This window comes from Maylandia zebra, linkage group LG16 (genome assembly GCF_041146795.1).
Source record: "Maylandia zebra isolate NMK-2024a linkage group LG16, Mzebra_GT3a, whole genome shotgun sequence".
NCBI lineage: Eukaryota > Metazoa > Chordata > Actinopteri > Cichliformes > Cichlidae > Maylandia > Maylandia zebra.
Window position 1 is genome coordinate 17924165 of NC_135182.1, and position 12463 is coordinate 17936627.

Sequence of the window (12463 nt, forward strand, 5' to 3'; positions counted from 1 at the left end):
CTCATGACCATTTATCAACAACCACTAATCAAAGACCACTGCTCAATGGCCATGAGTCCCATTCACAGAGAGATGGGGAATCAGAATCAGAAAGGGTTTTATTGCCAAATGTTGAGCAGGTTTACAACATTAGGAAATTGCTGCGGTGCTTCAGTGCAAACATACTGTCATAAATTACGCTTAAATAGACATGAAAATAAAAATAAGAATAAGAATTAAAAGTGCTAAGTAGATAGATATATACATGATATATACATGAGTGCAGGTGGTGATCAGTGCCAAACATGGAATGATGCAGTGAACACAGCGTAGGGTCATATGTTAGTGGTGGGAACAGTCATACGGTTATTGTTCATGTGTCCAACAGCAGAGGGGAAGAAACTGTTCTTATGGCGAGAGGTTCTGGTGCGAATGGACCGGAGCCTCCTGCCATGGAAAAAGACTTTCGGACTGCCTCGAAGAGATTCTGGCAAACCGTCAGGCGTCTCAGGAGGTGGTGGTCCCCATCTTTAAGAGGGGGGACCGGAGGGTGTGTTCCAACTACAGGGGGATCACACTCCTCAGCCTCCCTGGGAAAGTCTATGCCAGGGTGCTGGAAAGGAGAGTTCGTCCGCTAGTCGAACCTCGGATACAGGAGGAACAATGCGGTTTTCGTCCTGGTCGCGGAACACTGGACCAGCTCTTTATCCTCTCCAGGATACTTGAGGGTGCATGGGAGTTTGCCCAACCAGTCTATATGTGTTTTGTGGACTTGGAGAAGGCATTCGACCGTGTCCCTCGGGGTGTCCTGTGGGAGGTGTTGCGGGAGTATGGGGTGTCTGGCCCATTGCTACAGGCCATTCGATCCCTATACAACCGTTGCAAGAGCTTGGTTCGCATTGCTGGCAATAAGTCGGACTCGTTCCCGGTGGGTGATGGGCTCCACCAGGGCTGCCCTTTGTCACCGGTTCTGTTCATAATTTTTATGGACAGGATTTCTAGGCGCAGCCAAGTGGCGGAGGGCTTTCACTTTGGTGGCCTCAGAATCTCATCTCTGCTTTTTGCGGATGATGTGGTTCTGTTGGCTTCATCGGGTGGGGGCCTCCAGTTCGCAGCCGAGTGTGAAGCAGCGGGAATGAGGATCAGCACCTCCAAATCTGAGGCCATGGTTCTCAGCCGGAAAAGGGTGGAGTGCCCACTCGGGTCGGGGATGAGTTCCTGCAACAAGTGGAGGAGTTCAAGTATCTCGGGGTCTTGTTCGCGAGTGATGGGAGAAGGGAGCCGGAGATCGACAGACGGATTTGGGCTGCAGCTGCAGTAATGCGGACGCTGCACTGGTCCGTCGTGGTGAAGAGGGAGCTGAGTGTAAAAGCAAAGCTCTCAATTTACTGGTCGATCTACGTCCCTACCCTCACCTATGGCCACGAGCTGTGGGTAGTGACCGAAAGAACGAGATCGCGGATACAAGCGGCAGAAATGAGCTTCCTCCGAAGGGTGGCTGGCCTCTCCCTTAGAGATAGGGTGAGAAGTTCGGCCATCCGGGAGGGGCTCAGAGTAGAGCAGCTGCTGCTCCACATCGAAAGGAGCCAGCTGAGGTGGTTCGGGCATCTGACAAGGATGCCCCCTGGGCGCCTCCTGGGTGAGGTGTTCCGGGCATGTCCCACCAGGAGGAAGCTCCGGGGCAGACCCAGGACATGCTGGAGAGATTATATCTCTCGGCTGGCCTGGGAACACCTTGGTGTTCCCCCGGATAAGCTGGAGGAGGTGGCTGGGGAGAGGGAGGTCTGGGCCTCTCTGCTTAGGCTGCTGCCCCCGTGACCTGGCCTCGGATAAAGCGGATGAAGATGGATGGATGGACTCCAAGGAGTCATGCAGACAGACTTCTTTGTCACAGCAGCTTTGTCCTTATCATATAAAAATCAGTTACATATATAACTGCTTTACACTGACAGAAAATCGAGTTTCACCAATTCTGATCAAAATGGGCAGTATGTGGCCCGTGATGCAAAATGAGTTTGACACCCCTGGGCTCTAATATTGACCAGTAAGAAACCACCACACTCCAGCCTGGAATCCAAGGCCCAAAGCTGCCGCAGGTTGTTAGAGTTGTTAGCTTGGTTACAAACAGGGAAAGGTGGTCACTCGGAAGAACAAGCACCCAAAAACATATCAATCTTGCATCTTCCTGAGAAAGGCTTTCCACCCACCTTATTAGACCTGGCGTTGTTAGAGTGTGGGTCTCTACACAAGATCCTGGAGCTTCTGTTCTTGAGCTCAAACTTCTCTACATTTTGACTAGTTTCCTTGGGCACACAAGGTCTCCAATCTAGTATTTTTATCCGAGCAGATCCACATGAATCCTAATTAAAACGAGTCCTTCCTCCAACATTATCAGATTATTTTAAAAGCAAAACCAGGCCAGGTTAAAAATCCTTCCCTTTAAAATGTACACTTTTTATCCTGGAGCCTCCAAAGTCAACTTCTCTGCTGCAACAATGTCCTACTAAAAACAACAACACCCCTCCAGTTTCCTCTCCTCTTTATAAAGAAGGGCTAAAATCCTTCCCAATCAACTGCTTCCTGTGCTCAGCTCCAAATAGCTAGCAGCTGGACTAGAGTAGAATCTCAACTCCCCCATTGGTGTGACTCACCTCACACAAGACACAAAAACATCTAAGCATGCAGTTAGCAAAAAAATGAAAAGCAATTCCAACCCAAATGTTTAGTGGAAGATTCTTTCAATTCTTTTCCACCATGCTACACTCTGCAACACATAAATTGCTCCATCTTAATTTATATAATTATTCTAACTGAAGAGAAGATAAGGTAAGATATTTTTTTTACTTGTTTTCACCTGGACCTGGGGCTGTAAACTCACCTAAACTTGCAATCCTGCAACAGAACACAGTTCTCTCTCTGTTTTTGCAGTCTCTCCCACCAAAGTGAACATTAGAGCAATTTCAGAGGACTCATTCGAGTGTGTGACAGAAGAGAGCCCAAATGCAAACGTTACCTGGCACAGGTAAAGTAGTTTATATAATGATTTCAGCTCAAACATGTTCCTGAAAAGCCTTTAGAGAGATAGAGTGACATTGTATTTAGAGCTATATTACCTGTAACAGAGGTCAGTTCAATTTTAGGAGGGAGGAGGGAGGAGGAGGGAGACAGGGCAAAAGACAGACAGAAAATAAACTGTAATATCAGATTGAATCTCAGTGTGAACACTTCAAGCACATAAGCTGCAGTCTGATCAGATGGCCAGCCAATTTAAAAATACAACATTTAAACTTTAGCTGACAGTGTTTTCAGAAAATATCAGCACTGGGAGCAGCGTGTGAGCAAGCTGTATATTCAGAAAATAAATGACATATATTTATACACGTATAAAAATACTGCACATAGTATATACTGCTAAAGTTTTGGTCTTCCAACAAAGGAAACATCATTTGGATGCTGACAACAAGTGTTTTACAGCCCAAATCTTTGTATAGCAATCAACATTAGCATGCAGATATAAAATCAGCTACAAAAAATATTGAGACAATGTGTAAATAAAAACAGAATGCATTGATCTGAAAAAATGTTGCATTTTATTAATAGTAGAACACAGCAAACATATAAAATGTTCAATCAGAACTTTTTTTTCTGGTTAACTTTTAACTTGAAACAATACATCTAAAAACAAGTCAGGACATGACCGTGTTTACTACTGTGTACTCTTATGTCTTTATTTAATAACATTCCATAACCTATAACCTGACGATACTAGCTGCAAATGTGGTGAAAGGTCTGGAGAGTTCAGACTCTGGACTCTTCTGCTATGAAGCCAGACTCTTGAATACCACAGTGTGCAGTTTAGCATTGCTAACAAAGAGCTAATAACTGAAATTCTTTTGACTTTTGGCACAACTCACATTGTACTGCCCTCTCTGTAAAATTTCATGTAGAGTCTCGTTCATGTTTTTCCAGATCTGGCCAGTCTTTGCTGCAGTCTGCTGTCAAAGTAAAGGGTGCAAAGCTACAACTGCTGAGTCTGAGCTCTGACCTAAATGGCCTCTATCAGTGTGAAGCATATGGAAGAAAACACAGTCAGCTGTATGTGCATGTGGCATCAGGTGAAGTGAACTTGTATTTAGCTGTGCAGTTTGTCAAAATCTTCTGAATTGTTTTTGTGATTTCTGAGCTTTTGTGTGTTGTTATTCTGTTTTCTTTTTTGTCCATTCCTGTCAAAGGAAACTCGAACATCTAGACAGATTTCTTTGGTAAGCAGCTAGTTTAGAGAAGTGGTTGCCTTACCCTAAAGTCAGCACAAAGCAGACAAGTTAATGGATAATGGATGCCTTACCCAGTGCAGTATATGATCATATTCAATTCAATATTTGTTTTGGATTTGACCTTTTGTAGATGTTTTCATTGTGATGTTGTTCAGTTGTCTTCTTTGTTGACTTCTGTCAAGGATTGAAAGAGAAACATTTGCTTCCAGATTTAAAGTAAAACTATTCCAACCATCCTGAAACAACAGGTTAGAATTCCTTGATAAACAGATATTTTAATGAAGTGGTTGACTTAAACCGCAGCCAGCACCACATACAAGTTTCAGTTCAGATTTATTTATATAGCAGCAAATCACAACAACAGTTGCCTCAAGGCGCTTTATATTATAAGGTAAAGACCCTACAATAGTATACAGAACACAGAAAACCCCAACAATCATGATGCCCTATGAGCAAGCACTTTGGCGAGAGTGGGAAGGGAAAATTCCCTTTTAACAGGAAGAAACCTCCAGAACCAGGCTCATCTGCTCCAACCGGCTCCAAGATAAAGACATGCTTTTGGATGAGTTTGAATGGGATGGTGCATCCAGTGCAACACATTATTATTCAAGTCAGTTTCACCTCGGAGGATGTTCAAGCTACTGATTGTTGTTTTCTAGGTCATATCGGGAATACGTTGGGTACAGGTGTTTGAATACTGTTTGATTCATCCAAATGTGAAATTCAAAACTAAATGCAATGAAAGTGTAAACAACACATCCCAATCTCATTATATTCTTCCTTCTTGTGTCCCTGTAGAAGCATGCTGTGCTGTTTGGGTCTTATTTGGTGCTCTGCTTTCTCTGAATGTTGTTGGAGCTGCAGCATGGTACTTCTATAGATGCAGACATTTTCAAAGGTACTTAGAACCATAACCCAGCATACACTTAATATGTAGCATAATATGGAAAACTCCTTATATCAAAGCTTATCATAAACCTTGACAGAAATATCTGATGCATTTAGTCACTGATGTTTATTTGAAATTTCACAAAAAAACAAAACAAAAAACAAATACAACCAAATACAATAAAGTTAAAGTCCAGCCTAGGAAGTTCTGAAGTAGTTGAAAATTCTGATTTCACACTAATCTGCATCTTACTGTGTCGCACATCACCTAAGCCCTTTAATTCAGTCTTCTTTTCTTTGTTTGTTTTTTCTAAAAAACAATCATGATTTTGATGCTATTTTTTGAGCTCTTAAACAACTGTTTCTTCAGAGAAATGCTGTCCTCACAGGACAGTCATACTGGATTTTATTAAATATGATTATTGCTGGGGCGACCGTGGCTCAGGGGGTTGGGAAGCTCATCTGTAACCGGAAGGTTGCCGGTTCGATCCCCCTGCTCTCTGTCCTGGCAAAACACTTTACCCTACCGCCTACTGGTGTTGGCTAGAAGGGCCAATGGCGCGATATGGCAGCCAGTTGCAGCTGTAGCTTACCTCCACCAGTGTGTGATTGTGAGAGTGAATGAATAGTGAAATTGCAATTGCAAAGCGCTTTGGGTGCCTAGAAAAGCGCTATATAAATGCAATCCATTATTACTTTAGATTAAACAGAGTGAAAAGCATCAACCTTAACCATCTGCAGCAGTAATATTAATTATAAAACACAGATGGAAAAAACTTTCTGTAGAATAATTACTTTTACTTGACATCACCTACATACGCGTTGTCAGTAACTCGTTTGTATTAAGCACATTGAGTTTACATATAACTAAAAGTGCTTTATAAATACACTTGCCAATCATACAGATTTATGTGGAGTAGTGTGTTTTCAGTGTTTTATTGCTATTTTAGGAATGGTTCAAAAAAATTATTCGACCACTCGTCATTGTCAGCTAATAGTAAATAAGTAGTAGTAGTAAGTAAAATATTTTATAATTCTTCAGCCAGGAAGATGTCCAGTGCAGCAAGCTCCAGGAAGGTGATCAGTATATTTAAAAGAAGAAAAAAAGAGGCAGCACAAAAGGTATGTTTAAACAATGGGAAAGATGGGTGTGTGCGTGTGTTGGGGGCGAATAATGACTTAATGTCTGTATGTGTTATGTATGCCATACTTTATAGCTTTAGTTATGCACAATATTTCTTTTTAATTATTGTAACTGCCTTTTTGAGAGAGCAGTTGAGCAATAAATGTATTAACTTATCATTTTTTCATTACTATTATGTGTGTTGACTACTTAGAACATTTAAATTAATATCTTTTTCTAATATCTGCAGAAACGCTGAAAGTCTTTTTATGTTCAGTTAAATTTAAACACAGCTTTAAACAATGTGTCTGAATTCTCTGCCTCAGGAGTGTCTCTGGCAGTTGTGGAAGACATTTGGACTGAAGGCGCCACCATCCTTTTGTTCCAGACTCGACTACTAAATAGGATGAAAAATGGATGAAGATTCTTGGTTCTCATCTATATCCCCATCTGCCTGTCATTGCCATTTGGGTTTCATCAGCAATAAAACTGGTTGCAGCAGTTTTATTGTTTTCCACCCGCTTATTAGTATTAGAACCACCGGCACAAAAACATGTTAACACTGCAAAGATTATCCACAGCTATAAAAATGTAATCATTCAGCACCATGTCTCTTTATACTCTAAATGCACTTTGATGTCATGTACTGTGTTTTCTTTAAGCTGCTTTCCATTTCAAAATGTAAAAGGCTAAGTAGAATATTTCACTGCTGTCTTCACACAAAGTAATCTCAATGAAACCCTCTGATCATCTGTTTTGTGTTGACTTCATGGTATAAATATACTTGCTTGAGATAGAAACCAAATTCAGCTGGATTTTCTTTATTTTCGTGCCTATTTACATTGTAGATTTTCACTGAAGACATCAAAACTATGAATGAACACTTGTACAGACCAGCTGCCAAACAGTGTTGCTGGAGAACAGACTGTTCTCCAGCACGCCTCAGTCTACTGAGAGGAGTACTTGTGGTTTTAATAAAAATGATGTTCTTGTTTAAAGTCCATTTTGCCAACATTAAGCTTGACATATTTGCATGTTTTGAAGTGTCTTGATCTGCCATCTTTTGGAAAAGATTTGAATGCACAGAATGAATTTACCTGAAATGATTCATCGGCATGTAATGAGGTGAAATAACCAGCAGATGGCACTTCATTATCTATTATGCTAGTGGTACCCAAAGTGGGGGCACAGTATGGATTAAAAAAAGAATGCTTGGACACTGCTAGCATAATGGACAGGTTTTTTGACAGGGCTCCCACACAAACGCAAAGCAGAGGTTGAAGCATCGCCAGATATGCTTCCAAGCAAACGTCCTTCCAAGCCAAAGACTAGAAAATACGATCCTAATGCAGGCTCAATCGTCCAGGTAAGTAAATCTTCAAAAGTTGATTCTGTTAATCTGGAAATCAGGGTTTTCAGTGGGAGAAACGTTTCGTCACTCATCCAAGTGACTTCTTCAGTCTCAGCTGACTGCAGTTTCCCCAATCTTATAAACAGTGCATTTGCATAATGACTGAAACCAGCACCTTTTCACCTAAAAGGGAAAGACCACCCAAGTGCTCACTGTCACTTGGATGATATTTTGATGAGTGACAAAACATCTTCTTGAAAATGCTACTTCAAGAAGAACAGAATCAACTTTTGTGGATTTTCTTACCTGGATGATTGAGCATTCATCAAGAAGGTCAGATACTATTCATGCGGCATGATTTAAAATGAAGGCAACAGGCAGAGGATTACAGGCATAGCGCTAAAGAATGTAGCATCATGGGCAGTGTAGTCCGTGCTGTAGGGAGAATGGACTGCCATATCCGTTATGTGTCTGTGTGTGAGCGCGAGGGAGGGAGAAAAGTACGCAGGCACGTGCAGAGGGGGGGGGCTAGAGGGACTTGAGCACCCGCCCCTTTCCTGATGGGTGCCCAAAGTGCCCTTTTGTTGAGGCAACTTTAAAAAATATATATATATAATTTTTTTTTAATGTGTGTGTGCATGCGGAGTCCTGTCTGTGCCCCTCAACAATAATATTTAACTATTAATCACAGTTTTGCTAAATAAAAGGATCTGGCTTGCATCAGTCACATGATCACATTTAACCAATGATCGCCCTTGACGGCAGAACGCGCTGGTTACGAGACGGGAACGAGCTCACAAAGAGCACGCGCATTTGTTGCGGTTCGGAGCTGTAGGAGAAACACAAGTTAACTCAGAGACACAGACTGATGCGACAAAACCAGTAAGTAGGTGTACAGTAGTGATGGCCAAATGAAGCTTTCTGAAGCACTGAAGCTTGTATTGAAAAACGGTTCATTACTCGAAGCTTTTCAACACAGTCCTGTTTGGTGACATCTGGTGGCCAAAAATACAAAGAGCAGCTTGAATCCACAAAATAAAACCAACTGCTTCATTACGATTGCCTACTCTACAGAGTGGAGTTTTGTCTGATATTGGGCCGCTGTTGTGTTGCTTTGAACGTGTATTTTTTTGGTGGTTAAAAAAATGTGTTTTATTTGTTTAATAAATAGTTTTGACCAGTAAACTCTCAAGGTTCAAGGTTCTTTATTTGTCACATGCAGTTATACAAGTATAACACACAGTGAAATGTAGCCTGACATGCTCCTCGACATGTGCCAAAAAATTGGGGGGGTGTAGAGGAAAAACATTATACATATATATATATATATATATATATATATATATATATATATATATATATATATATATATATATATATATATATATATGTAGTATATACATTGGGTGAATGTGCAGCAGTAGCAGCAAGCAGGTGAATTCTGTACATTAATATGAATAGACATCTGACTATTTTACAGGATAGACAATATAAACATATTTAAAATTAAAGGAATTGAAATGTACATTGTGCCTTGGTTTAGTGTCTGGAAGAGTCCTGACTCAGTCAATTATAGATGATGTGAGAGGGCGGGTGTGTGTGTTTAGGGCACGGATGGCTTGGGGATAGAAGCTCCTCTTGAGTCTCTCTGTCCTTTCCCGGAAGATGCGGAACCTTCTACCAGATTGCAGAAGTTGGAACAGTTTGTTGCCAGGATGGGACGGGTCCTTCAGTATCTGCGCTTCTCTAGTCCGGCATCTCCTGGTGTAGGTGTCCTGAAGCGGGTAGGTGTCCTTGTTTAAACATGCACCATGGTGTGGTCTTCCTTTGCTTGTGACTTCTTGATGTTAGTAAATACAATAATTGAAAAATACCACGTTACATATAATATATACATATAATAATGTACAACACATTATGGAGTATGCTTCTGCCCTGAGGTCCTGCCTCCATGCACTTATGCAATTAATCGCTAGACAGGTGTATTTATAAATAATATTATATTAGGGAAATTTTCCCAGACATATTTTTGACCTGTGGGTAGAATTGATTGTGAAATGGAAAGGAAAAATGCATATGAAATTGCAAATTAAAAACATGATGCATTTAAGGTAACCCTTTTTCATTTTTATTTAAAAAGAGAATTTGTTCTAGTGTGCGATGGCCGAACCTGTTCCTTTTCGTGGAGATCATTTATCCTGCCTTAAGGAAAATCCCTTCACATGGCCCAGAGGAGGCTGGAGTGCAGAGAAACTGGTAGAGATGCAGTTATACAGTCTACCTGGGCCCCACAAACTATCAGCTAAAGAGAATAAATAAATTCAATTGCTGCACATTTGGCAGACTAACATTTTCAGATTAATTAAACAATAAAATATATATTTTTACAACATTACATGTAAAGAGTCAAGTGGAAGTTTTTCTAAAGTTATTTAATGATATTTATATTATGGAGGCAGATTTTTGACATTTTATCTTTTTCCCGTTTTCAGATATAATAAACACGCACAAAACAAAAGTAAACGGCCAGAACACAAAGCTGTAAAACCCACCCGATTGACAAAAATCAACTCAAAATTCTCCCACACAACAGAACCTCCTCTATTCCTCGCTGGCTCCAAATCTCTCAGTGGAATGATCAGTGGTTCGCTATCTGTCACCATCAAAACACTCCACAAATCCCGTGAATGATTCGCTTCCTTATAAACCATTGAATCAGATACCGAAGCAGTTAGGTTCTAAATGAAGCTTCGGACGTCACCGATCACGTGACTCTGGCCAAACGAATCAAACTTCGATACAGTGCTTCTGAAGCAGTGTGTTGATTTTTTTGACACACGCACCGGAGCTTCAGCTTCAAGCGGGCCATCACTAGTGTACAGCGCACACTGTAGTGTATAGCACACAGGAGTATTAGCTTATTACGTACACGTTGGTAAGCTGTCTTGTTGCAACTGACGAACTGAAACAAACGAGCGTGCTGTGTGTGCAACAGCGCGACAAACATTACCTGTCCTTTTTTTAACTGCACAAGTAGTGCTGGTCATAGCTGCTGGCTACCTGTGTAAGGCTGTCACCGTTTTACGGAACATATTTAGTTTTAAAGTAAGTTTCCGGGCTTTTCCTGCCTTTCTGGGGGGATTATATTTCACTAAAAAACGATCTAATATGCATCCATCCATCCGCTTCCGCTTATCCTTTTCAGGGTCGCGGGGGGCCTATCCCAGCTGTCATAGGGCGAGAGGCGGGGTACACCCTGGACAGGTCGCCAGTCTGTCGCAGGGCCAACACACAGGGACAGACAACCATTCGCACTCACATTCACACCATTCACACAATGGCAATTTGGATTTTCCAATTAACCTATCCCTCAAGCTGCATGTCTTTGGACGGTGGGAGGAAGCCGGAGTACCCCACACAAACATGGGGAGAACATGCAAACTCCACACAGAAAGACCCCGGCCTGATGTTGGAATTGAACTCAGGACCTTCTTGCTGTGCGGCAACAGTGCTAACCACCGTGCCACCGTGCTGCCCGATCTAATATGCATGTCCACATAATTATGCATTATTATAATTATAATATATTAAAAAACACACGCTGTATTTTAAAGAACATACATTAAGAAGCAGATTATATCAGATTTATATTTTAAATAAGACAAAATTTGGATTTTACAGGAGTAAAATGATTGTATCTCTACAGTTTAAAAATGTAATAAACTTTGCCCCTGCACAGAGTGGATAGTGAAACAAATGGAATCATCATAAATACATTATTTCATATTTATTACTTCCCCCTCCTCATTCCTTTATTATTGTAGCTCTAGTAATAAATAATAATGCAAGGATTCTGGATCAGCACCATGATGCCCATAGTATATTCAGTATTCTGAAGAAGGTCTAAAATGTCACTGTGTGTGCGTGCATGTGTGTGTTTTATTTAGATGGATTTAAAAAAAATATTACTCATTACACACGCTGGAGAGATTATATCTCTCGGCTGGCCTGGGAACGCCTTGGTATTCCCCCGGATAAGCTGGAGGAGGTGGCTGGGGAGAGGGAGGTCTGGGCCTCTTTGCTTAGGCTGCTGCCCCCGCGACCCGGCCCCGGACAAAGCGGATGAAGATGGATGGATGGATGGATGGATTACTCATGATATAACATTGTCCAGACATGGCTGGTAAGGACATGAGGAGGAAACTGTGAGGAAGCTGTGTGAGGCTACTAAAGGCAGGGCTATAACATTTTTCTGTCATCATTTAGATTAAGTGCAAGAGTTGTTAGGTGTGGATAATTAGATTATAGTTTATTGCAATAACAAGTTGTGCCTTGTTCTCAGATAGACAGCAAGTGGAGAGTGATATATGAAATGATGCGATGGAAGGAAGAAGAGAAGCAAAGAGTGATTCACAGGCAGAGCCTAAATTATTTCTCACAGTTTTTTGTGTCCTTATGGTTCCAAGCGCTGTCACCAATCTTTGCATTTTGTTATTATCTCATGACACTTGTTTAATCAGCTACCATCTCTCCTATGGACTTTTTAATGTCTACAGTCTCAGATCAACACAGCCCTGCCCTCCAGCACTATCAGCAGCAGGAGCAGCAGAAACACCTCAACAGCAACATTGTACTGTGGCTGTAGCTCAGGTGGCAGAGCAGGTCAGCCACTAACCAGAAGGTCGGTGGTTCGATCCCAGGCTGCCTCCTGGCTGCATGCCAAATATCCTTGGGCAAGATACTAACCCCATGTTTGCCTACTGGCGGTGGTCAGAGGGCTGACAGAGCCTCGCCTCTGTCAGTGTGCCCCAGGGTGGCTGTGACTGAATGTAGTGTAAAGCGCTTTGG

At 41.6% G+C, this 12463-nt stretch overlaps 1 long non-coding RNA gene across 1 annotated transcript; it reads left to right on the forward strand.

The window, feature by feature from the left end:
- The first annotated feature begins 2636 nt into the window (after positions 1 to 2636).
- Positions 2637 to 7069, forward strand: LOC143412943 (uncharacterized). Its single transcript, XR_013093458.1, has 6 exons — positions 2637 to 2805; positions 2908 to 3001; positions 3949 to 4094; positions 5052 to 5151; positions 6184 to 6263; positions 6591 to 7069. It is a non-coding gene; the product is annotated as an uncharacterized LOC143412943 (long non-coding RNA).
- The last annotated feature ends 5394 nt before the right edge of the window (positions 7070 to 12463 follow it).